Source organism: Rhinolophus sinicus, linkage group LG01, assembly GCF_036562045.2.
Source record: "Rhinolophus sinicus isolate RSC01 linkage group LG01, ASM3656204v1, whole genome shotgun sequence".
NCBI lineage: Eukaryota > Metazoa > Chordata > Mammalia > Chiroptera > Rhinolophidae > Rhinolophus > Rhinolophus sinicus.
In genome coordinates this window covers 188,914,878-188,942,098 of record NC_133751.1, presented here as the reverse complement: position 1 = coordinate 188,942,098, position 27,221 = coordinate 188,914,878, and the positions used below count along the sequence as shown (strand labels likewise).

The 27,221-nt window shown below is 36.6% G+C and overlaps 1 long non-coding RNA gene across 1 annotated transcript in view; it reads right to left on the bottom strand.

Moving 5' to 3' along the window:
* LOC109445061 (uncharacterized) overlaps nt 1-25,769 on the bottom strand; it is a 47,484-nt gene extending 21,715 nt beyond the window's left edge. Inside the window, exons 1-7 of the long non-coding RNA XR_002136991.2 lie at nt 25,577-25,769; nt 24,968-25,081; nt 20,637-20,710; nt 17,795-17,824; nt 16,121-16,181; nt 11,663-11,776; nt 687-1,015 (exon numbers count right to left, since the gene is read on the bottom strand). This is a non-coding gene — a long non-coding RNA (uncharacterized LOC109445061). The remainder of the gene's footprint in view (nt 1-686; nt 1,016-11,662; nt 11,777-16,120; nt 16,182-17,794; nt 17,825-20,636; nt 20,711-24,967; nt 25,082-25,576) is intronic.
* Nucleotides 25,770-27,221: the final 1,452 nt, after the last annotated feature.

Sequence of the window (27,221 nt, the reverse complement as noted above, 5' to 3'; positions counted from 1 at the left end):
AGTGAACATGTCAAAAACAAATATTTCTATCTGCACTTCTAGTATGATACAAAGTGCCCTGGTCTCGGAATTCAATTCCTGGGATCTTATTTTGGCCCTAACACTAATTAGCTTATGATCTTGAACAGGTCAACTAAATTCTGACTTCTGGTATCCAATTCTGGAACAAACCTTTGATGCTAGACAGAAGATTTTAAGACTCCAAAGAGTCAGCTCGGAATCAAATCGCATTTTGACTTTAAACCCAGCTTCTAAATACTAATTTCTTGGCTTAAGAAGCTAAGAACCTTGGAACTCTTAAGACTAGACCTCTTTGTCCCTGCTCCTGGGAGAGGATTCTTGTATCTCCCTTGCTGTTCATGCTTTTGCTGTGATTCTTATTCAGAACTGTAGTTGCTCTCAGATTGAAATGCAGACTTATCCCCTCCAACACTTTAATACTTAAGACTTTCTTCTAAATCCCCATGCCCATAACCACCGTCCTCATTTTGACTCCTAGGCTGCCTAGAGTTTTAGTTAAGGCTTCTTGCCACAATCTTCTTGATTTGTGATTGCTTCATCAGCCTGGGCTTTATCTGCTGCCAAGCCACTTCTCATTCATTACACAGCCAGTCTTACATAGGTGTATAGGGACCCACTCAGGGACCAGTCTGTGATAGCAACACAGGTGTTGAAATAACACTCACCTGAAATATCAGGGGCTAGTTATGGGATGGAGGTCTGAGGGTGACAAACTGAAGACACTACTGCAACAAGGCAAACAGGTCAGGTAAAAGAAAAAAGTGAGGAGGATGAATATGTTGCATCACTTCAGTAGAATCCTTTCTTTGTAATTGTCATGCAAACGAGCAGGTTAAGAAAATAAATATTTTAGACAATTTTAGACATCAGTCATGAAATCACAGGACATGAAGTTTATTTTCCCAGTTCATTTAACTTCTGCTTCGTGGTTAAGTGCCAATATTTATAATCATTATCTCTTCTAGGAAGCATCATTTGAATAAGCGGGAATACACTGAAAGCAAGAACAGAAACAAATTTCAGCACTGACCACTGGAAATTTACTTGTGTTAATCTACTTGCTCAAATTACTTATTTTCCTTGATCTCTACTTCACACTGTGCCTGTATTTTACAAAAGCAAAAGCTCAAATACAACACATGTAACAGATAGGAATGTGTATAACAAGCCAATATTAAAACATCAGGACTGCCTCACATCAGTACCTCTCATTTCAGCAAACTCCACTTTTTCAATACTTACTATCCTTTCTGATGACTTGATTATTTTTGAAATGTGTGCATGACCTTTTTGATTATTTGTTTGTATATTTGTAACAAAAATTCTTAGAACTATACACTTTTCTCTGCATAAAAATATGGGTCCCTGGGAACACAACATTACAATTTCCAAGTGTGAATTAGAATTTACATTAACTAACTAATCAAATCTGCTGGTGCTGCCTTTCCAGAGGCCACTAGAGAACCAGTGTTGTATATTCATTTTAATTGAGCCCCTCTGCCTAAAATACTAAGGAGGCAAATGGTTTTGTTTGATGAGAACAGTGTTAAAAAAAAAAAAAAATGAAGACTGAATTTAAATACTTTTAAACAGGGTATGTCAACATCTCATCCCAAATCTCATACCAACCCAACAGTTCCAGAAGGTACTCACATGCCTGGCCCCAGGCACTTAAACTTGCTACCCTTGACCCAAGTTATCGCAGGAAAATATAATTACTAGTAGCACAGGTATTAAAAAAAATAAGGTAGACCCCTTACTGTGTCATTTTATAATTAGTTTTAACTAAGCTTTCTTTTCTTTCTACTCTGGAAATATCCAAAAATTGAACAGTCAATAGCTATTGTTATTTAAATCTAAAAATAATGATCATCTTTCAGTTTAAATGTTTTGTTTTCAAGGATAGATAGACTGAACTACATTGGCACAATGGCTTTAAAATAAAGGCAACTTATTTTTAAAAATCAGTTTGTCATAGCTGAAAATAAATGAAGTCACTCTTGAATACTGGGCAGTATTTTAAGTACGTGAAACAAATAATTTTACAAATTCAATAAATATTTATCAAATATACACTATTATTCAATAAAGGGTACTTCAGACAAAAATAGGTTAGGAACAGATTCACATTAAAAATACATAATATTTCTAATCTCCCTTTGGTTAACGGGAGCTTATATATAAATATATATTATGTATCTAGGTGTGTATATATGTGTATACATAGATATAGATTGATAGATATTTCACTTTTAAATATTTATTGATTTTCACCTAAAATATTTCTCTAATTATAAATACTTTACGGTATGTTGAAACATATCTTCACATTCTACGCAGTATGTGATTTTAAACCATGTTTCAAAGTAGAAATGTACAAAAAAAATCCTAGTAAGCAGTAAGTTAGACGTAGTTTTAGTTCTGAACATTTCCTTATTTTAAAGCCTTGGTATTTTTAAAAGTTAGGTATTGACATTAAGTTACATAAAAATGGAGCCAACAACTAAACAATATTCTTTTTCTTTTTTTCATTTTTTATATATACTTATTTTTAAATCAAAAACAAAGAAGCCACTATCATTGTTCTGATATAATAATAAGTCTTCACACACGTCCGTGGTTTCAAAATACACAGTACGGGAAATCACTTTTATTTTTGGTGCCTTCATGAGTACTTGGTGTTTACAGTTGTTGTTTTTTTGTTTGTTTGTTTGTTTGTTTCATTTATTAACCAATGTACATTAGAAACAAACTGCCTCTCTTTTGTACTAGCTGGATAGTTCATTATACTTTGGGGATAAAAATGACCCATTGCATTTTGTCTCATTCCAGAATATTCTGGAACAATCGTTATTTTTATAATGTGAGTTATGTCTAATTGTTCTTGTGTCAATGAGGTACATGACATTTCGGTTTTAGAAAAATTGAACTTTCCAGTTTGGTAACCATAGAAAAGATTAAAATTCAATTATCTCAGGAGAAGTAATTATTTGTATATTTTGCAGCTCTTGGACATTGAATGTGAATGATCAGATAACGCAGATCCTTTTATATTGTGACACTAACTTTTGAACTCTGGAGATGGCTTTGGCACACTGTCCCCCAAGCTTCAGTGCAAAGGGTGTTAGACATTTATCTGTTCAGATCCTAGGTTGAGCAACAAAACTGCTTTTGTTCAAAAGAATAACTAACAGATGAGTAATGTAGTCACTTAACCAAAGCCAAATTCCATTGTCAATAAGAGGAGATTTGGATTGTATAGTTTCATCTAACAACTATGTTGGAATTTAGATTTTCCAACAAAAGTCAGAAAGCAACTGTTCTTTCAACTGTATTGTACTATTCTTTCTCAAGAATACAACAGCAATTCATGAAGTAGTTTCATCTGCTCAGTGTTTTTGAGAACTGGCTCTTGCATTTGTGTTACATTTGTAAACTTAACCCCTGAAACAAATTGGTGTTTTCCCTGTTTATTGTCAATAGAATTTTTTTTTTCAGTAGAGTTTTTGAAGGCTGTTGGTATTTCTCTCTCTTTCTCTCTTTTTTTTCTTTTGTTTTGTTTTGCTTTGCTTTCTTTTTATCTTGCTTTGCTTTCTTTTGAAACAGCTTTTAAAGGCTCAATTAGCGAAGGAGTCAAAGTGGAACTAGGAAGCCAATCTTTAACAATGTTTTCCACACTTAAAATTTCTGTAACCATTACTGTGTTATATAAATCATTTTGCCTTTAAGGAAGGACACAGACAGAGTTAGGATACATCCTCTTTCAAAGTGCAGAAATTAAGCTAAATTCATTGAGGTTTGCTGCTGGGGTACTATATATAAATATTCAACATTGCATCTTGATATCATGAAAGTTCCTAGAGCTTTAGAAAGGGGTAAGTTACTACCAACTTCTGTGTAGCACCCTGGATGAGTCCCTCCCAGTTCAGCTGATGTGGCACTTCTAAAAATGGAAATAAACTTTAAAATAAAACACATACAAATATGCCCATCCTTCTTTCATGCAGACATCTACAATGCTGCCCACGGAAAAGAATCAAGCAGGTACAGACACATTTATCATACATATATTTATATAATTCTCAATTTTAAGTGTTCTACTGCACTAACAGTATCCCAGTCATAAAATTATTTCTTGTGTGTTTTTTTTTAATTTTTAACAGATTTCTTCACTTTATTTTATACACCTTGTCACCTGCCTTTCCCATCACATTTTTTCTTTGCCCAGCAACTGTACTTTGAAACACATTTTGATTTTCACATGATTGTTACTTTTGATGTCATCTTACTATAAGGTACCTGTCTTGCGAACTCCAGCATCCATGATATGCTCTGTCTTCTTTCCAGGATATGTTTACTAGCTACCAGTCTTGGTCTCTGACAATGAGCCTGAGGCTTAAACTGCCTTTCACTTTACTTATAGCTTGTTTCTTTAGAATCCACATTCTATTTATTATTATTATTATTTCTCAATTTTGAAGCTTTCCTCATATCTTAGAGTCAGTCCTAAGATTATTTCTAGTTTATAACATAAAATAACTCTTAATTGTTTATTTACATCGTACCAAGTAATCAGCAGTTGTTTAAAACATGGCATTTTAGCACATACAATAAAAATGAGAAAATAACCTTGTCTTAAATCTATAAACTTTTCTAAGACCAGCACAACAGAATAGTCACTAATAAAATTTATGTTTAGGGTCATAAATGGTGGATCAATGTATGAGTAAGAACATACGCCTTTCATTTTGTTTTGTTTTTTCCCTATAACCATGGCACTGTTAATCTAATACTTTTTCAGTTTTCTTTGAACCCTCAGGTAATGACTATAGCTAAAGACAGGATATTAGGTCGTCCGACTATCTGATTCATTGTTTTATGTTCTACATGTTTATATTTTCAGATTTTTCACTATGATGGCAGAAAATCTAGACCCAGAGGAGGCTGTTATATAAAGTTTCCCTAACGTTCATTACCTTTTTCTAGGGATTCTAACCGATATTTTTCGTGTGGTCTCTCCTAAATGCACTGAAATCCAAAGTAATTAATTGAAGTAAAGCCCTGTATTGTGCATGTGTTCTGAGTAATTAACTGAAGTGAAACACATGTATTGCTAATCTTGCATGCTGTGATTAAGCTAGAAATAAAGACATCTATCAAACTAGATCACTTCTTCATCAAGGAGGAGCAGAAATATCTTCACAGCTGTTTGGCTCATTTTAATCCTATCAGAGCCTGTCATATCATGGGTTTAAGTGAGGCACTATTTCCTCCCTTTCAAAGGTGAATATTAAAATATAAGTATACTAATCAGCATGTGAAAGAAATTATAATGCATTTAAAAGTCTCTTCACTAGTAAAATTAAAGAAACAAAAGGCATTTGCATACTTATTGAACTATTTTTTCACTGAGATGTATAAACACAGAGCTAGAAGGACCATCTGGACTCATGACTCTACTATCAAATGTATCCAAATGATTTCCTCTGGCCTAACTCCTTTACTTTAAAAAACAAAAACCATAATGATGCTACTCCCCCACTGTGAAAAAGAAATCTAATTGATGGACACTTGTTACATTTTCCTCAAGTTAACATTTCTCCCTCTAATAAGAACATAGGTTCTAAAACCATTTGCTTATTCCAAAAAGAAAAGACCCATTTATTCTACCACTTTTATGGTTAGTTACTCAGAATTGCCTCTGGTAATATAAATTTAGAGTTCAGGTCACTCAGTAGGAGTGGGGAATAGTGGAGTAAGACCAGAAGTTGTCTCAGAATAATGAATGATTTGACACAAAGCGATTTCTTGAAAGCCAAAGTTACCATTTCAGGAAATTCATTCTCTTGTGGTTCAGTGAGCCATGAGGGAGGTGAACTGCACAGAATGAAAATAAGTCGAGATTGGACTTTTCATGGATATGGAGCCCTCAAAATGCTGAAAGAGGCACTCTTTCTAGCATCACCCATTGTGTGATAAATCTACTTAGTTTCATCTTAAGGACTAAGTAACAAATTGTAAACTTAATAAATTGGAGACAAATATATATCCATAATCACAATAATATGCACCAGCAAAAAATTCCTTCCTAATTACTTACAAATACTTTAGCAATTATCTGTGCAAAAGAAAATTTTAATTTTAATAAACTGTGTTTTTTCTTCACTCTGTTGTATATTTAAGGATTCATATGTTATCTATCTTTCTGATGGCTCTTTTAGTCGAACACAAAACAAACATGACTTTAGTCTCTCAGACTTCAGGAATCTGTAAATCATAGTGATTTAGCTGCAGATGTAGAGATAGAAACATGCTAATTCGTGGGGGGAAAGGCTGAACTATACACTTAATAAGTTGGACCAGCAAATATTTATACCACTAAAAAAAGATACCAGACAAAGTATTAGTAGTGATACTGAAAATGAGATGAATATATTGGCCAAAATTTAAATATTAGTAAGAATATCTCTATGGTTCAAAACTTCAATTATAATTGCTATGTCAAATGGCAGCATCAACATAAATATATTGAAAAAACAAATGTTAAGGTAAGGAAAAACAAAAATAGGAAACTGGAATATTTTAGAACAACTAAAATTGTTGTTGTAAAAACGCATTTATTAACATAGAAATATGTATATGTTATGTTAAATTAAAAAACAAATTATAAAACAGTTTTTATATTCTATCATATAATACAATACAATACAATATAATGTAAGACAGGGTCTTATATTAATTTTCGCTCCAAAAGATGCATTAGAGCTGATGGTCCAGTGAGGTCTTATTTTTGGGGAAACACGGTATATATCCTTCATGAATTGCTGCCTATGATCATCAGAAATGTCTCCTATCCTTATATCAGGTCTTCCCTCTTTATAAGATCTGGAAGGCTGAGCTCCCAGGAAGACACAGGGCCACGGACACAGGAGGAACAGCAGTCTAAGAAGGCAAGAAAGAGAAAGAACACTTGGAACGTAAGAACCAAGGATTTCAAGAATGAATTACAAGAAGAAAAGCCCAGACCAGTGAGCACTGTCCCTCCTTCTTGGGGACAGAGGCCAGTGTGGAGACAGAGACTGTTTTCCCTTCGGAGGGAAAGGAGCTCAGAGCTTTCCTCTCCTGCCCAGAAGCTTTCCTTATTCTTAAAGCAAAGCAATGACATGGAAATAATTGTATCTACTTCAGAGGGAGACCAACAAAGAACAAAAAGATAAATATTTGGCCCAAAGTCACGTTAAAGTGATAATGAAATTCTGAACCCCCATAATCAACCTTAGTGCTCCAAATAATGAAGTCAGTGCTTATTAAGTACAAATGCCAAAGATAAAATCAAATGGCAGCATTAATGACCAATAAATTGAAAAACTTATATTTTTATGTAGTTTTGTTTTCAAACTAATGTTTCTTAACTGGTTGTTCTGGTTTTCTTGAGCCAGTGAAAATGATAAAATTAGTACACTACTATTAGTGTTTTTCTTACCTCAATAGTTTTTACAAGGTTTGATTTGTAATATGATTTATTAGTAGGACAAGAACTATATAAACAAATAAAGCCAATAGCCTCAGAAGTACCTCACACCATGATCTGCCATGAAGTACCTCACACCATGATCTGCCACTGTTTTAGTGGTCATTTGATGGTGGACTTTAATTTGTCTCTAGTTTTTGAACTACTTGAGAAAAGGAATGAGACCTGTAACTATGCAGACAGACTTAATACCATGTTTTGCATACAATGCAAATTTTAAAATATTTTTTAATAGAAGATTAATTAGTCACTGGTGGTTTAGAGATAATGGTTGCCAGAGCCTTTTTATTTATATGACTTTTGAATTTCTCCTGAAATTCCTCCCATAAGTGGTAATTCTACCTAAGTTCCATTTGGTGGAAAAATCAATGCTCTCAACCAAGGAACATCATTTTAATTCATACCAAGTAGGTATTTAAGTGTTGCTAAGTTCACTGCCAGCTCAGGACAAACATAGATAAGAGAATATAGATTTGAATCACTTTCCACTAACTACTGCAGAGCTTTTTTTATTTTAAACGGGATAATCTTTTGCTGATCATCTAATATGCAAACATCACAGTGTGCAATTTATGTAATTATGTCATTATTAAGTATAGCGTCCTGTATCTTCTACAGATTACTAAATATGCCTCCTTATATAGCAATCAGCAGCCTGTAAAGAAGATGAAATACTTTTTCCATAAGACAGGTAGAAAACCCAATTCATCTAGGTTTTACATCAACTGGCCTTTGATTTGATGCTTGATATTAATTGTTTTTAAGTGTGTGAATGTTATGTTATTTAGTGTGCCTAAACCACAAATAGCTCCTGGCAAGACCTCATACCATTAACATTGAGATTAGCAAAGGAAAATTTAAAAACACTCATGGGGATTGTTTGTACTGTTTTTGGTTGGGTATGTTTTTGCTCTGTGGGATAGGAGACAGTTTAAAACAGCACTGCATGAAAAAAGAAGCGACTGACCGCAGGTTGCAAGTATGCCTCAGTGAAACAGAGGTTTCTACAGCTCCTCTCAGCAAAGGGAGGTTTCTAACGGTCCCCTGCTGACTTCAAATGTGTTCACAGCCTGCACCCAGCAGCCACAGTGGAAACTTACCGGTGTGATAATAATCACTTAGAGTGAGACTGTGGTGCAGACCCTTTTCCCCCAACCAGAAATCCCCTGAGTAAAAGCTCAATCCCCTGGGGAGTCACAGAAATGCAAAGGCATGAAAACAGGTGTAGGTTTCCCTGACACTTAGAAAAATTGGGTAAGAACAGCTTTTCACTCTTGATATCCCCAGACTCAAAAAAAAAAAAAAAAAAAAAAATTTAGCACAAGCACATTGTTATCTGAGCTTTAGATATCTAACTTAGAAGTGCCTTAAAACTTTTGTTGACAACATTTTTTATATGTAAAAAGGAATAATTTTTGTTAAAAGAAAAATAAACATCTGGTTGGGGGGAGTGGATATTGATTATATGTGTAAATAAAATCCCGGAATAATACACACAGATATGTTCATTGTTATTGCCTCTGGAAAGTGAGGTGCAGGGCAGAGTAGGACCAGTTCCTTCTATTTTTTCAATTTCTGCATTGCTTGTCTTTGTTACAATCACTATATAGTACTTTGATAATTATTTTTAAAGCCCCCTCTTTTTTTCAGTTACTTTGAACGATTTCCTCTAAAGAAGGTGAACTCTGTTTTCCAAAAAACTGCCTTAACTTTTGGTAAAAGGTGGGGTTTAACTAAATACACATAATCACACATCCTCAAGGTGCTGCATCCTATGGCTTATTATATTTAAAAAGGTGATTTTTAATTAGATTCAACATCTATATGTCACTTTCCAGATTATAAAGTGTTTTGCTCATTCATGTCTATATTTTACAAAACAACAGCCCTCTGAAGTGGATATTACACTAATTTGAAGGAGCAGTATAATCAAAGCAAATTGGAAAATGTCAAAGTCCAAGGAAACACTACCTACAATAAACATATTTTTGCTACATTACACTGAGCTATCATGGAATGCTGTCAAATAGAGAACCGTAAATGCTGGTGCTTCAGCAGTAGCAATGATTCACTCATTTGGGAAAATTTTGTGAAGAATAAAATGGAAGACAAGAGAACATGAAAGCAGCTCTCGTTGGCATTCAGATGAACTCGGGGCTGCGCCCTCATAAATCGAGATGTTCTATTCATTCTTCACACATCCATATTTTTCACTCTAATCAAAAACACATAAGATTGGAAAACAAAATTTCTGGGAAGTTAATAGGATTTCTCTACAAATGTGGCTGCCAATGCTGGAGCAAAGCTAACCTCCTCTCAGAATAAAAACGTCTGTAAAAGTCCCCATTCCAGCTTCACTAAGGACACATTTCAGCCTCAGTGGTAGATCGTTTTAAATTTATAGATCCCAGGGAAGGCCAAACTGAATCAAAATTTCTGAGGGTGAAGTCCTAGCATGCATGTATATATAATACATGTTCTATTTAAATCTCCACAGGTGACTATCATGTCTTTATTATAAAATATTTGTAGAGAAATCTAAGATCATAAAAAGGAAGCAAAACTATCCGGTGGAGAAATAATTTTAAAACTATATACTCCATGTTTCTAATTCCAAAACTGAGAGTTATTTACTGCAATTGAAAAACTGAATGCAATAATCAACTGAATGTGTGCCCTTAGAGTTTGTTATTCGAAATCATGTCCGCCCTAACATGAGGTCACCAAGATGAAGTGGGTATTTGCCAGTTTCTTTTGTCACTATGCAACCATTTTTACTTTTGTAGAAGTTAAATAGCAGAGAGTTTTTATATGAACACTCAAAAATGTTATCAAAAACCTAAATTCCAATTAAATGAACACGGTTTGCTGTTCATAAGCATGTAGCTGGAACCTCTTTTCTGTCACCAAAACACTTTTTTACCTGAAGCATATGTGACCTAACAATATAAACCTTGTATATGCATATTGCTTCCTTCAAGAGAACTCAGGGTTTATGAATGCTCCAAAATTCCTGTAAGCGGGGCAGCAGGAGTTAATTTTCCCTGTATATGTGTGTATATAAGAAATTGAGGCACACACATATTAATAAGTTAACAGGAGTCTGTAGCTGGGCCAGGAATAGAATCCAGGTTACATATTTTTAGACAAGTGCCTCTTTGATTTTCACACACAATATGATACTTACCCATATGCTTTGAAAGGACACAGTTTTCAGCCAGGAGAGTAGCAGGAAAGAAAGAACACAACCTTAGAACTGAGTAAAAATCTGCATAGCATAGGCATATGTGTGTTTCAAGTCTTCTCTTATAGGCATGTCGCCTGAATTTTTCTATTTAATGGTCACAGTAACCCTACAGGATGGGTATTATGCCCAAAACAAACTGAGTCTCCATGATTTGCCAATGAAAACTCAAGTTCCCTGCTCACACTCCTGGAGGTAATGAAGAGTTCTCCTCATGGCACACAACCCAGTGCTCAATAAAGATTAGCCAGTACTATTCCTTACAGGCTAACTCTGTTTGAGACCTTGTTGAAGACCCCACATTATTGTGCCAATTACCTTCTCTGTTACCTATAACATCAGGTAGTCAATCACAGAATAGTCTCTGGCCAATCACATTTCCTCATATAGTATATTAATAGATAACGTGATGTAAGAAATATTGTCTGCACATTTTATTTAGACCGCCATTGGTTTGGGGTGTCAACAAACTTAACACTTATCAAACACGATTACCCAGGCTCTGTTCTAAGTATATTCATTTATTTAATTCTCAGAATAATGCCTCGGTGGAAAAGATGCCCTTGTTACAGATAACTTCACCATTTAATAAATAACAGATAATAACTGGGGAGGCCAGAACTCAGATCCAGACATTCTGGCCATAGAGTGCACACTCAGAGGCATTTCACTCTAGTGCTTCTCACTAGGCTGTGTATTTGATAATTTCATTCCCATCGCTCTGCTTCACAGATGGCATCTATAAACTTGCTTTATGATTCCCCATTCCCAGCATTTTAAAGCCTTGACTTCTTTTGTCATGTGGATAGGCACCATCTACACTGAGTCATAGAAGAAAATAAAGGAAGATCTTGATTTCTTATTACCTGACAAGACCTTTGCTTTGGGATTATAGCAGTCCAGAGTTCCACACCTGATCACACCATTTGCTGCTATATGCTCTTTATGTCAAGTCAGCACATTACCGATGTCCTTTGAGTCTTAAAAATTGAAAAACAGTGACCATAAAATTTGATACTGCTCATTAAATTAAATGTAAAATAAAAATCTTGCATAAATAAAATTTAGTGTTCACTCTTTTAACGTGAAGGGTAATATATAAAGAATAGTGTATTTTAAAACAATAAAAGAATTTCAACGTTAAAAATCAGGCCCCTGGTTGGGCTGTATGCAGTGTTATCATAGTACAGATTCTTCATGAAAGAGTTTTCCATGTCTGTACATTAATCCAACTTCCCAGCCACTTATATTATATTACGTAAAACACGATTTGTTGCAAGGCTTCCAATGTTATCTGCAATTAGTTTATAACAGAGAGGGAGACTATTTGTGAGTAAGGATTGCAGTGAAGTGCTCCTTCCCATAACGTGGGCACACAGACATAAAGAGAACAAGTGAAGCTTTCTTTCAGTACATTCTTTTTGTAACCACTTGAGCTTAGCCTCATTTTCCCCCCAGGCATACATATGTGTCTCAGTCCTGGGATGGCAAGGAGGAACGCATAGTGGCCTAAGTAGCCTCATCAATTTACTCCTCAGCACTCTATGTATATTGTGATATCCAGTCTGTTCCATATGTGCCAAGAGTGGGAAGTATTGGCTAAGCTATTGTTCGGTACTGTAGTTAAATGTGTAAATATATTAATCACCTGAACAAATCTACACACACGTACAATGAACAACCTATACAATTTGTAATTATATTTCCCAAAGTTATATGTGTTCTGATTCTACTTATTGAATTCTAATTTTGTTTGTTGGATCTAGAAATAAGAAATAGCACTTTCCATTATATCTCTTTTTAAATGTTCATTTTCAAGTAGTCATTCTTACTATTTTACAAAGGGATCTGTCCACATGGAGGTGGGTGGAAAGGGTCCTTCGACACAGTTTGAGAAGGACTGCTCTTGGTTACATGTACCTGATTAATAGGAAACTGACCCTCTCTTTTCCTCTCCTCATAGAATCTGCCCATGCTTATTCATATTCAAAGAGGCAGCTTGATTTTATCTTCTCAACACTCAAGCCAGAGTTTCTACCTGCCCACGCGAGGCTGCAGTAATCATAGTTACATCTTGATGGCAACTGCACTAGAACATGGAGCCATAGTACTGATAGGATCACTGAGGCCTGGTGTTTTGTGTAAAATCTCGCCAGGAGAAGTCACACTTGCATTTGCTTCCATGTGGCTAGTGCAAGAGCGTCTTCTCCCTGCCTGCTGAAACCTCATCTGGGCCACCCATGATAAATACTATTTCTGCCCATTGGATTTTCCAAAACCTTGACTGTCAAAACCCTTTTCTCATTGTTACCCTCAGTCTGGGTTGCCAGTTGCCTTATGTAGCCTGCTCCAGGTTAAAAGGGACAGCATGTGATCAGGGTTCCTTATGGATTCCATTGCTTCATGGATTCAGAATCATCATTCTAATTCACCCATCTGCCTTGGTATAGGGGTCAGCCCAGCTGCCCCATTTCTTCTTACCCTATGCTGACTTTATCTTAGGGAGCAATTGCCTTAAAAGCTACAAAACCTAAGTCAAGTCTACCTCAGCTCATTCCAACAAATTTCAACAACTTTGAGTAAAAAGTGGAGGGATTCTGAGTTTTGATTCCTTTTCTACAAAATTGCAACTGGGCTTGATCACCTCCTGCACCTGCAAGCCTCGAGAATTGCTTACTCATAGCCTGTTTTCAAAGACTATATGTCTTCTGTACTAATTCTGCTTACCTGGAAACTCTCTTACATATTTTAAAATTTTTGTTAGCATTAACATTTTTCATATATCACAGTCCATTTTAGACTATAGCACCTCTGATATTATCCTGACAGTCAGTATCACCATAATATTTAAGTGTGTGGCCTTCCTTCCTCTGTTTTGTCAATTTCAAATCTGATTCTGTCAGTAATTTCCTGGGAAGTTACACTGGTTCTTTTCAATACTTTGTGGTTTTCTTTGTTTTGTTTTGTTTTTATGTCTCCAATATGCAAATGCACAAGTTGCTAGTACCAATTTCCCTAATAGCTTTCTTTGCCTTTTACTGAATGAAACTACCAGTGAGACAAGAGAAGAATTTATCAAATGCTCTGCTTTTAAGAAATTAGATTTTGAATTGAATGTGTACTTCATTGAAGTCTAACTTTGTCATTTGCACAAGGTGAACTTAATCCATTCATTTTCATTGGTAAGGTGCTCTCTGGTACACTTCTACAGTGATAACAATAGTTAATACGTATTGAACACTTTCTTTATGCCAGGAAATATATGTTTAATCTCATTTAATCCTCACAGCAATCCTGTGAGGTAGATATTATCATTATCCACATTCTACAGGTGAGGAATTTGAAGCACAGAGAAATGAAATCAATTGTCCGTAGTCCCCCAGCTATAAGTGACATATTCAGATTAAGAGCTCAGGCAGTCCAACTTCTAAGTTCAGCCTGGTAACCACTAAAAATACGGCCTAATTTTGTTTCTAACTTTCTTTTAGCTTCACACAAATATTCTCCATAATTCTATAGATTTTCATGAAGGAATATATCTTTTTAGCATATAGCTCTTCTCTATCTTTGTTAATAACATTTCTGTGTCTTTTGAACCAAGGATAATCATATTCTTTCATAGTGTATTGCAATAGTGAATTCCCTCTTTCCTAGCCTCTCAGGTCATCTTCACTTCCTTACGTTACAACTTCAGTTTCATTTTATTAATCATTTTTCTCAACTACTCTGGCCCCCATACAATGCACAGGAAAAACAAATAAACAAACAAAAAAACGGAAAAACAAAAGCAGATAGCCTGGCCAGATTAATCTAATGTACTTCTCTCCAAAGTGTATTAGATTTGGACATATACAGAGAGGATCACAGTCCTATATTACTTTATGTATCTTAGACAATTTTTAAAAGTGAGAATGTCGAAAGAAAGTTTATTTATAAGGTTAAAGTTGAAAAAGATTTTGGAATTTATCTAATTTAACATTTCATATTACCTTTGGAAAAAAATGATGCTTGGAAATATTAAACGACTTGCCTATAATTAAACATCTAGTTCCCTAAATTGTTTTTTCCAAAGTAAGGCTTTCAGCAAATGATTAATAGTTAAAACGATATTTAGCTTTAAATTTATTTATATTAACTATCAATCTCCAACATCCCCCAAATGTAATAGGTAATAAATTTAAAATATTCCCTTTGATCATTTTGTATGTTGAGTTTCTAAAAGTATAGTTGTTTCAGTTATATCCATAGAAGAAGATCCAGAATGGATAAAAGACCAAATATTGTGACATTAAAAACTTCTACTTTAATTAGGCAACACATATTCTGAAAAATACATGTGAAAGAAGTGTACACAAAAACTCTATAGAATTTCTGATGAAAACTTTCTAAAAATGTCAAACATAGGCAAAGAAGAATAAAAATAGAACAATGGTTGTGAAAGCAATCTCAACAGGGAAATAGCTATTCAATGGAAAATCATTCAGCCACCTATTTCTCTATGTTTTTCTTTTCCCTCCTTGGAAATATAACAGATTTCTTCTCTCGTTTTAGTAACATTTGATAAAACTATACGCTAGTTACCTGTGGTTGTTTAATTCGTTATTTTGACATAAGTGTTATATACTGACAAACTTTATAAAAAATATTCTGGTTCTAAATATAAACATTTACTTAAAAAGGAAACAAAGCATTATAAGGAAACATTTTCAAAATCTACAATTTAATGATAAAAATCTGCATGATTAGGTCAAGCTGGAAATCCAAGAAGTCTGAGAAAATTAAAAATTGTGGAAAAACTCTGACGTTTCAAAATTATCTAACTATAAGTAGATACAGTTCTAATTATTACTGAATTAATATCATTTTATGCATCTGATCTTCATATTAAAAATAAAACTCAAAGGTAATGTGGAAACTCAATTTCATTGCATATTATATGCTTCATTTATGGGAATAAAAGTTTGTAAACAGGGGCTTGAAGGATAATTTGACAATGATATAATGGAAAAGTAATGATGTCAACATAAAGCAGTTCATTTGTTTTCAGCATTTTTCCCCTGAGGTTTTTGTTTGTTTGTTTGTTTTTCTGATGGGAGCCAACAACTCTAACAAGTGTCTCCTCCTTGTAATACGGTGGGATTCACCTTTATTCTCCTGTTGCACGAGGAGCTTATCCTCATTAAGGAAGAGATTGATCGCTAAATCAAAGTACACCACCTACTTTTAAGTCTTATGGCTTCTAACTTGGAAAGTAATATGTTTCAGAATAAAAAGTTTTTTTTTTTAATAAAATTTTTTTAAAAATAATAAATTACGATACTTACTGTTATGGTCCTTACAAGCAACCTGGCTTCACAGACATCCTCTGAAAAGCTGGGCATCCCTCTGAAAGAAACATTGGGTTAAGAATCGGAAGTGCTTGATTTCTCAGCCTAATATGCAGCAAAAAACAAACAAACAAACAAAAACAACAAAAAAAACTGCTAATAAATTGAAGCAAGTCACATACCTCTCTGTTCTAAAATCTTCCTTATCTATAAAACTAATACGATGCTAATGGTTGTCCAGTCTTCATTTATCATTCATTTTAATTTTATTTAAGTATTCATACCTCAATTTCATGTCAAAATAAATTTGAGGCAGCTTCCAAAACAAATTAAAAAAGAAAATGTAAGTAGGAAAATTAGAACAAGAGGAAAAATATAAAGAGTAAAGTCAGGGGAAATGTTCATTGACAGTTTGCACGGTATTATAGTTGGGTGTAAGCTTTTCCACCTCCCATCTTAGTGTGAATTAATGTATTTGTCTTTGCTATCAGTGACAAACTTTCCATAGTGGGAAAGAGTAAACATAAAAACCCCTAAATTCCTAAGGGACATGGGGTAGGTAAACATTCTTTAATTATTTTCCAGTTTTGCTCACTGGTCTGTAATCTGAAAAAAAACACAGCAAATTTCTAAAACTTAATATGAACCAGGATTGTAAGCCTCTGCCTATGTATCTAACTCATCATATAATTTTTAAAATAAAAATCTCATGATTCTAGATGTCAAAAGATATTTTCATTGATGCTGATGTAGGAAACAATACTATACAATACTTGCTTCTTTGACACTATTAAATAGTCAGCACCATTAAACCAGAAATCCTGTTTTACAGAAAAAGATATAGAATTTTCGCGTGTAACTAACCCTCAAATGCTTTCTTCCATTTTTTTGCTACTCTCAATTTGTTTTTCTTCCTCAGCCCCAAACTATGGAAGCAGTTTTCAGTGACTTACAGGTGCATTTCCTTGCAATCCAAAATGAGTCTTAATAATGTTAGTGTTAGCAACTGGTTCCATAGCAACTGTTACAGGATCTTTTACATGGACACACACTTCTAGAGAAATTCTGTTTGTAACTCATTACAGTACAAAGGAACTTACCCTAAAATTATCTTTTGCACCTGGTAGGAGTGCGTAGGAGTACTTCAAATATTTTGAGGATGTTTCTTAAAAGCTCTCCCTAGGTCAATTAAATTGTATTGTTTTGCTACCAAGCCTGTGCCACTTTAAAGCAAGACTCAGAGACTGAAAGTTATCCTAACCTAATCTAGCTAAGTGATTTAAATGTCCATGGTTTTCAAAAGATGAAAAATTAATAATAGTAACACACACACAGAAAACAGAACAATTTTGCAACTATATTTTGTAATTTCCTTTCTCACATAAATATTTAAAAAAAATTATTCCTCTGAAAAAGTCCTACTGACTTAATATGGAAGACATCTCCACTACAGGTACTGTACTAAAAAACCACAGTCATCCTTACAGTTCATAGAAAGAATATCAAATTCTATTTTAGTGAAGTTTTCATAACAGCTTTTGGTTAATAATGTTGAAGAATCATGATATATTTAAGAGATATTAATTCTAGTAATAGTCATTTATCTTTGATGTCAGAGAGAGACAAAGGCTTGGGAAATAGGAGATTTACAATGACATATTATAGACTCACTTGGTAGATGTTAGCTTCTTTAGTCTTCCTCTGAAACGACAGATAATGAAGCTTTATCAACTTCCTTTTATTAAGGCTAAAAATATATCCTATAATAGGATCATAAACATTTAATGAAACTCACAGCTGTACTGAATTTTAAAATTAGGAGAGGACGGACAAGTAGTTCATAGAAAAGTAAATCAGCCTAACTCATACATTATGAGTTGACAACCCAGCTGTTTTAATTTAATATATCTCTGAGTCTGACCTCTCTCCTGAAGTCCAGACATATATTTCCAACTTCCTAAATGACTATGGATGTACAAAATGAGCTGATTTTCTTCCCAAGCACATCTAGGTATCTGAGACATGTCAGTGGAGAAAACCCGAATTCAAGAAGATAGAATAAGATGACTGATCTTCCTTTTAGTCTTCCAGTGTTTTCTGGGAAGAAGATTAAAATTCTTATTATCTTCGTCTTAAGTTGAGTCCTGCAAAACAGACTCTGAAATGAGGATTCATGTGAATATAATTAATAGGAAGTTTTCCCAGGAAAAACTGGTAGAGGAGTAGGGAAATAGGACTAGTAAAGTAAGGAGAACAAGTAGGGGTGTGTTATCAAGCAGGTTTATGGAGAGTCGCTCTGGCCTGGTCCCACACCATGGGTGTAGATGTCTGAAGATGGTGTAGGTCATGCTTCCTAACCAGATCATCCTGATCAAAGTAAGGTAGGTGGTGTGTGTGTGTGTGTGTGTGTGTGTGTGTGTGTGTGTGTGTATACACACCCCTGCACCTGTCAATCATGGTTAAAAACTGCTCCTGGGGAGATATAAACTCCCAAGTATTTTAGTCAAAATGGAGCAAAGCGAGGTCTCGCAGTCTGAGACAAACCCTCCAACAAAGAGAAACAGTGCTGAAAATTTAAGAGTGAAAACATACCAGGAGCCAGTTTGCAGGGGAATGTAAAAAGATCCAAGCAAGTTATTATGGTGGTGTACTGACTGGGTCTGCTCCAATCTCCACAGTAGTGACTGTTTAAAATTTTCCTGAAACCTATCTTTATCCTTTATTAATTTATTGACACATGTATTGTTATCTCCTTTATTTCTTCTCTGAGGTAGGAGGTTTTATTGCTGACAATAGAGTGCTTTATGTGCACCAAGTTTGCAATTCTTTCCACTCTGTTACACTGCCTAATGTGAGGCCAGTTGATGTGTATTCCTGGTCAGCTCCGTGTCTTAAAAGCTCAAATATGAATATGACTTCAGATGAGATATGTTTTCGCTAGTTCACCAGAATCTTCTAACAACATCAGTTGTGATTTTACTCAGCTGCATGTAACAAAAAATTCAATGTAATAGTGGTTCTCAAAGTATGGTGCCCATCAGCATCATCTGGCAGCCAACAAATAAGGTGGTTCTTCTATTACGTCATCAAGGACCCCATCTCCTCTCACGTTCATGGTGTAAGAAAGCTGCTTAGCAACACCCCTCATGTCCCCATGGCAAGCAGCAGGATGGAGGAAAATGCAAGAAAAAAGAGGCCTTCTGCAAGGTGTTTTTTAAAGGAGAGTTATGCAGTTTATTGCTCATTGTCCCAAACCAGTAGTATGTTGGTAAATGTTTCGTAAACAGCCCTTCGATTTTCATATGTAACTACTCTAGCCGTGGCTGATTTCAAGCAACCAACTTGACAACACTGAACAGAGACGAGGAGAGGCATGCACAATTGACTCTCCCAAACCCAGCCAGCTGTTCCATACCACCGTCCAGAACTCTCACATACAGCCATTCCTAGCTACAAGGAAGGCTTTGAAATGAAGACATTAGTCCAAGGAGTTATGAACCCAGATGAAAATTTGAGGTTTTATTGTTAAGGATGAAAGGAAGAATGGATACTGGTTCTCTCTGCCCAGGATTATTTCCTTTGTCCCACACCTGACTTGCTGCATATGAGGTTGGACAGTTAAGTTCACAAACTCATCCTAGACAAAGTGCTATATACCTCATTGCTGAATATCACTATGGTCACCTTCGAGGTACTCCCCTTGGAAAGCTTTCCACTGACACCAGCGCCTAGTCCACCCTTCAAAGCAATTTTGGAATTCTTTTTCTGGAATGGCCATCAGAGCTGTCATCGTATTACCCTTGATGTCCTGAATGTCATCAAAGTGTCTTCCTTTCAATATTTCCTTTATCTTTGGGTAAAGAAAGAAGTCATTCGGGGCCAGATGAGGTGAGTAGGGAGGGTGTTCCAATACAGTTATTGGGTTACTGGCTAAAAACTCCCTCACAGACAGTGCCGTGTGAGCTAGTGCATTGTCATGATGCAAGAGCCATGAATTGTTGGTGAAAAGTTCAGGTCATCTAACTTTTTCACGCAGCCTTTTCAGCACTTCCAAATAGTAAACTTGGTTAACTGTCCAGTTGGTACAAATTCATAATGAATAATACCTCTGATATCAAAAAAGGTTAGCAACATTGTTGCAACAAGTTCACGAACTTAATTGTCAGACCCTGTATATTTACACTACCTGCTTGGATCCTAAAGAAATAAGTTTCTCCCTTAGATGTTGCCCAAATTTGAGTTAGATAGCTTTCAAATATAAATGTTTGCTCATAAGAAAAGACTGGGGAATCATTACAGGTGTCAAAATAGCTCGGAATATGTTGCATATGATCATATTCACATGAAGAGGAACAGAGAGATATATAACTAGATAAAGCCCATTTAGTAACCACAAAGTCATATTCTTCTTTGCAGTAGGAAAAAAATACAATATTAAATTATCTATTTTGTGATGCGGTGAGAAGCTATGTAGGCTTCTCACAAGAAACAAAGGCTCTGTGGACAGACAGACCTGATTTTAAACCATGACTCTTCCACTTGAAGTTTGTACAAGTTTGTTCCTATTCTTGAAAATTGTATCCTCATCTGTAAGTAAAGAAATAATTAAGTAAAACAAGGAACATATTTGGTACACGATTGTTCACATATATGCAAAAATCCCTTACATAAAAGAGCAACATTGAAAAGGAATACTAGACACAGTTGCATAGCAACCTTCCATAAGAAAGGGTCCCCCTCCATAGTCTGTGTATTCGTAGGGTCAGATGACGTTAATGTAAAAAAAACCTTCAAGTAGCTCACTCTTTAGTTCAAGAATTTTCTCATAGAAAATAAAGCCATTAGCACTCTCTTGCCTCTTTCTCCCCACAAAATTTCTACGAGTCACTTAGTACAGTTTGTAGTCCCCTTTGCCAAGCCATCTGTCAGAGCTTCCTGCTCCCTTCTTAAGAGTACTGTTATGATGACACTGGGATAACCCAGGATAAGCTCCCCATCAGATCTTCAGTTTAATCACATCTTCAAAGGTTTGTGTTTTTTGTTGTTTTGTTTTTGTTTTTGTTTTTGCCATATAAGATAACACTAACAGGTTCCAGGAATTAGGATGTGGACATCTTTGTGGGGGCCATTATGCAAGTTGCCACAATCTGCCCAATCTGTCTCCCAAAGATTTATGTACATTCCATATGCAAAACACATTCACCCCATTCCATCATTCTCGAAAGTTACAACCCATTAAGCATCACCTCAAAGTCCAAAACGTCATCTAAATATCACTTTCTCAATAGTCACAAATCTCATCCTTTAAATAAGGTGTGATTAAGATACTGGATATCGTCCATTTTGGGGCAAAATTCATCCCTATCTCTATACCTTTGAATCTAGCAAACAAATTATCTGTTCCCAAAGAACGATGGTGGAGTAGATATAGGATAACAGTTATTGACATTTCCATTCAAAAGTAGAGAAAATGGAAAAAAGAAAGGAATAACCAATGAAAGGAAGAAAGGAGTCGTCAGTCCCAAGCAACTGAGATTGATTATTCCTGAGTATAAGCAACCTAGATTATATGCACAACCTTTCTGAACCCCAAGGTTGAGTGGGATCCCAGGAGGGCTTGTCCTGGCTGCCTCTTTCCCTGGGTCTATCTACTAAACTTCTGACTACTCTGCCGTTTTGCTTGTATCAGAGCTACCAGCTTCCTCTTAATTGCGTGATCTGTACTGAGATCGCCACTGTTCATAACAACACCCCTAAGTATAGAGTTCTCCACTCTCTGTTCCATATAAGATCAGTCCACTCAGGTAGAGCTACAGAGCGCTTCCTCCTATGGCCAGACTTTGCTCTGGGCAGAACCACTGTGCCACTGCACCAGAACTAGGGGTTGGGAGTCTGCTTTTCCAGGAGTGAGATTCCCATTCTACAAGTGGTCATGGGGGCAAGAAGTGGCCTCCCCTAGTCCTCTTGGCTTGACCTTCTCAACATGGAATTTCAACCCCATGAGTGAGCTGGGAGAAGAGGAGGGGAGGCTTACAATTAGGGCCTCAATATTCTAGGTCTGTTGTGCCTGTGGCAGAGTTTCTGTCTTACCAATGGTAGCTGGGTGGGTGAGGGAGTCCTCACACCCAGGCCTACCTACGTCTATACCATGGATCTGGGGGGAAATAAGAACTACCAGCAGCCTACTCCTCACAGAAAGATATTGTAGCCCCAGACAGGGAGCTGGACAGATAGGGCAACCTCTCTTAGATGCACACACCGGGATTGAGTTTACACAACACCAAGTTAATAATCGGGTAAATCATGGTTCAAACGCTACAGGCTCACATTGTTCTTACTGAGATATAGTAGATTGTCTTGAATGAATGCTTCCCCATTTGCTATATGCCCTTAGAACAATTTCCTGAGGTATAAATGAATGTTTTTTATAATTTTCACCAGTTAATTTTTTTGCTGGAGAGTTTGTTCTCATCATTCTGGAAGTCCTGCTCTCTCACTTCTTTTTTTTTTTTTTAAGATTTTTTTTTAAATTAAAATATAGCTAACATAATATATTAGTTAGTGGCAGGTATACACAATAGCTACTCAACATTTATATACCTGTAGAAGTGATCACCATAAGTCCAGCAACCATCTAACTCCTTACTATGATAACACAATATTATTGACTATATTCCCCATACTGTACATTACATCCCCATAACTTACTTGTTTTATACCCGAAAATCTGAACTTCTTATTCCCCTTCACCTTTTTAATTTTTCAATTACAGTTGACATTCAATATTATTTTATATTAATTTCAGGTGCACAGCATAGTGGTCAGACATTTATATAATTTAAGAAGTGATCCCCCTGACTAGTGTAGAACCCACCTGACAATATACACAGTTATTTACCATATCATTGACTATATTCCCTATGCTCTTTGTCTTTAACCTTTAATATTTTAATTTTGATGTGTCTTGGTGTGGGCCTCTTTGGGTTCATCTTGTTTGGGACTCTCTGCACTTTCTGGGCTTGTATGTCTATCTCCTTTGTCAGGTTACGGACGTTTTCAGTCATTATTTCTTCAAGTAGATTTTTTAAAATTTCCTGTTCTCTCTTCTCCTTCTGCTACCGCTATGATGAAAATGCTGCTGGTATGCTTAATGTTGTCCAAGAGGCCCCTGATACTCTCCTCATTTTTTGGATTTTTTTTTTTTTTTTTTCTCTTCTGATTGGGTGTTTTCTGCTACCTTACCTTCTCAATTACTAATTCAAGATCCTCTGTTTCATCTAATCTACTGTTGATTCCTTGTAATGTATTATTTATTTCAGTTATTGTAGTCTTTATTTCTGATGGGTTCTTTTTTGTATTTTCTATCTCCTTTTTCACATTTCCTATCTCTTTGTTGAAGTTCTCTCTGAAATCATTGAGCATCTTTATAACCAGTGTTTGGAACCCTGCATCTGGTAGATTGCTTATCTCCATTTTGTTTAGTTCTTTTTCTGGAGTTTTACTTCGTTCTTTTTTGGGGGCATGTTTCTTTGTCTCCCCATTTTGGTGCCTCCCTGTGTTTGTTTCTATGTAGGGCTGCCATGCCTCCCTGTCTTAGTAGAGTGGCCTTATGTAGTAGGTGCCCTGTGGGACCCAGTGGTGCAATCTCCCTGGTCACCAGAGCCACATGCTGTAGGTGTGTCCCTTGTCTGTGTTGTGTGTGCACTCCTGTTATAGTTGAGACTTGATTGCTGTTTGCAGGTCAGTGGGAGAGACTGACCCTCAGGCTGATTGGTTGTGTAAACTGGCTGTGTGGACTGGTGGAGTTGTTGTGTAGGGGCTGACCCAACAGAGCAGGGTTCATGTTAACAGGGCTCTGGTGCCTGCTCCCTCTGCTCTTTGGATGTGTCATCCTTAGAGGTAGCCAGGTGATGCTCCAGCCCAGTCCAAAGATGGCTACTGGGTCAGTCAGCCACGAGGCCTCTTGGGAGGGGACCCACTGCAGGCCAAGTTCAGCTGCAGTCTGTGCCCTGCCTGGGGTCACCTGGCATGAGCCACAAAGCAATCCGCAGATGGCTGCCACCCACACTATACTTAGAGGTGCCTTGAGAGGTCAAGCAGTGAACCAAGGCCAGCTGTTGCAGGCTTTGGGCTGCTCAGTCAGAGGTACAGGACATGCTGAAGCCAGATGCTGCTTGTTTGTGTTTTGTGAAACAGAGATTTTACCAAAGTCTGCAGTATGAGCCAAAGCAGCCTGTTTATACAGAAAAGCCCTGGAAGTGGCTTGGGTGTGCCCAAAAGTTGGATGGGGCATAGGCCCAGGGAATCACTAGCGCAGACGAATGGTGATCACTAGTTTGAAGGAGATTAAGATATGGCGTCTGCTTGATTCTGCACACAGGGAAGGGAGAGCTCAACAAAGAAACAATGGCTTCTGCCAGCCCCTCAGTCCAGGAGAAAGCTGCCCCTCCAGTCCTCACCCTGAATTTAGATAACTCAGTTTCTCCCTGTATGTCCCTGGCACCTTTCCAGCTGCTGCCCCAATGTTGGAGCTCAGAGAGAGTGAGTCTGTCAGCAAGTAAGTCCGGCCTTAGGCCTTTAAGTCCATCAGTGAGTAAATCTGTGCGTGGGCCCACCTGGGAACACAGCTGCCCTCTGTCTCACTCAGCCACAATCTCTGCTGGTTCTCACAGCCAGAAGTTATGGGTACGTCTCTCCCCAGCACTGAAACTCTGGACTGGGAAGGGGCTAGGACCTCTCACTCCTCAGGGGTGGGGGACCACTGCAGCTGAGATATGCCTCCCAGTTTCTAATGGTCACACACAGGTGTGAGACCAGCTCTTTCCACATCTCTACCCCTTTTACCTGTCTCAAGGTGGCTTCTTCTGTATGACCATAGTTGTAGGGCTTCAGTTCAGCTAGACTTCAGGCGATTCTCAGTGATGGTTGCTCTGTGGTTTAGTTGTAATTAATGTGGTCCTGAGAGGAGGCGAGCACAGCGTTTACTTCCTTCACCATTTTGACTAGAAATCCCTCTCTCTCACCTATTTAAGCCTCATGTTCCTCATCTGTAACATGGAGATGATGATAATGGTTGTATGAGCATCAGATGAGATGGTGTATTTTCAATGGTTGGGTGATACAAAGTACTCAAAAGAAAAGTTACCTGTGATTAAAAAAATATGCAGTTGTATTCTTCTTCCATTTTAAACATATAAGATTCCTCAGTTTACACAGAAGTAGTAGCAATGTATTATAGATTTTTTTTTAAAATGGGAGGATCTGATCCTCAAGCAATGGAATATTCCATCGCGTAGATAGGCAAGTTCTAATTTCAGTTTTCTCATGGCCTCCTAATGAACTTTTTGATAATTTATTCTACTGTAAAAAAAACTGCTTCATATTTAGTCTTGTTCTTTAATTTTAGAGTTTGCAGAATGGTTAGGTATGGAACCTGCCCTAATGAATAAATACCTTCCTCAAGGACAGTATTCTTTTCTTCATGTGAAATGTAAACAGAGAAGATCATCTTGAAACATTCTTGTCAGGAAATAGCAGTTAGTTGAATATATGCATCAATATCTGTGACATGAAGACAAAATGTTCTACAACTCAAAGGTAGTTCCATCTTTCCTCTTGGAATGCTGAAACTCTATTTGACCCTGGAGCAAACCTGAACGAAAAACAATCAGCTATTTCAAAATAAGATTAGCATAGTAGCTTCTGGTGACTCACTTAGCAGCTGGACTTGCCCTAACTGGTTCTGGTTGTTCTTTTTCTGCATTAGCCAGCGTGGAGACAGAGCCAGGAGTGCAGTTTCCAGACTCTCGGCCTCACGTAGAAAGGTGCTGGCTCAGGTAGTAAATGGCCATCAACTGTGATTGGATGGCCATCCGCTGTGGCTAATTGGCCGTCAGCTGTAACCAGTGAGCCATTGGCCACTAATATAATTGCTGTGGCTATGCTAGCAGAAAATGGGGGCTAGCAAGAAGATGGTGGCTGAGCTAGCAAGAGTGGATTGCAGTTAGCATGGCGGATTGCAGCTAGCGAGTTGGTCACTTGGCAGGCAGAAAAGCAGACAGCAGGTTGCAGGTCGTGTGGCTCCAGCCTCCAGTGAGACTATAGTGCCAACAGTGAGACTATAGTGGTATGATTCCCCTACCTATGGCTCCATCGGTGTTCCTTTTTGGCCTCACCATATCCTGCGTACTTATGTGGGGAGCGGGACTAGAGGCCCAGCAGGCCACCTCACATGACAGCCAGCCAAATATTATCCAAAATAGGCTGGTTTTGACTTCTAATGTGGACTAAACCTATTTCTTTTTCAGTTATGTAGATGAATTTATACTCATTTTATCTATGATTTCTTCTAAGAACAATTCTATGTATTTGTAAGTCATAAACCTAGACTGGAATGAGTTAGAAACACTACTGTAGAACTTCCTGACATCACTTGTGCAAGGCCAGCCTCAAATTAAAACAACTTTTATGATATTTCTGAGTACATAAAAACCCCTATATATTTAAAAATACTTTGCCTGTTTTACTATATTTGATGTCTATAAATCCATTAAAATATAATCTATCTGATTTTAAACCATTAGCTCTTATTTATATGCAAATAATCTTAGAAGAGTTATTATATTAACCAATGATGAGTTATGAACTACTTAGTTTATTGTTTTACTTCCAACCATGTAATTCTTTAAGATAAGCCTTTGGAAAAATGGAGGTAGATAATGAGAGCAAAGAAAATTCTTGGAGAATGGCTGTCGATGAACTAGACTTTCAACACTAGAAAACATGGAGTCATGAAAGATTATATACACCCCAAAAGTAAAAGTCTGATCTGCACACACACACAAACCAATCCTTTAACAATTATCTCTAGGCCAGTATAGAATCCCTCCCAGCTACACTACATTAAAGTTGTGTTTGAAGATATACCAAAAAACAGCACTAATGTTTGTGTGTTCAAAAAGCCTCTGTGATTGCTTGTCAGGGGTACTGATGTAGTACCATTTAAAGAGAACTGGACAGATCTTCATAGCTTCAAAAGAAGTATGAATCAAATGTACAGCATAGAAGAATCTAGTATATGACACAGAATTATTTTTTA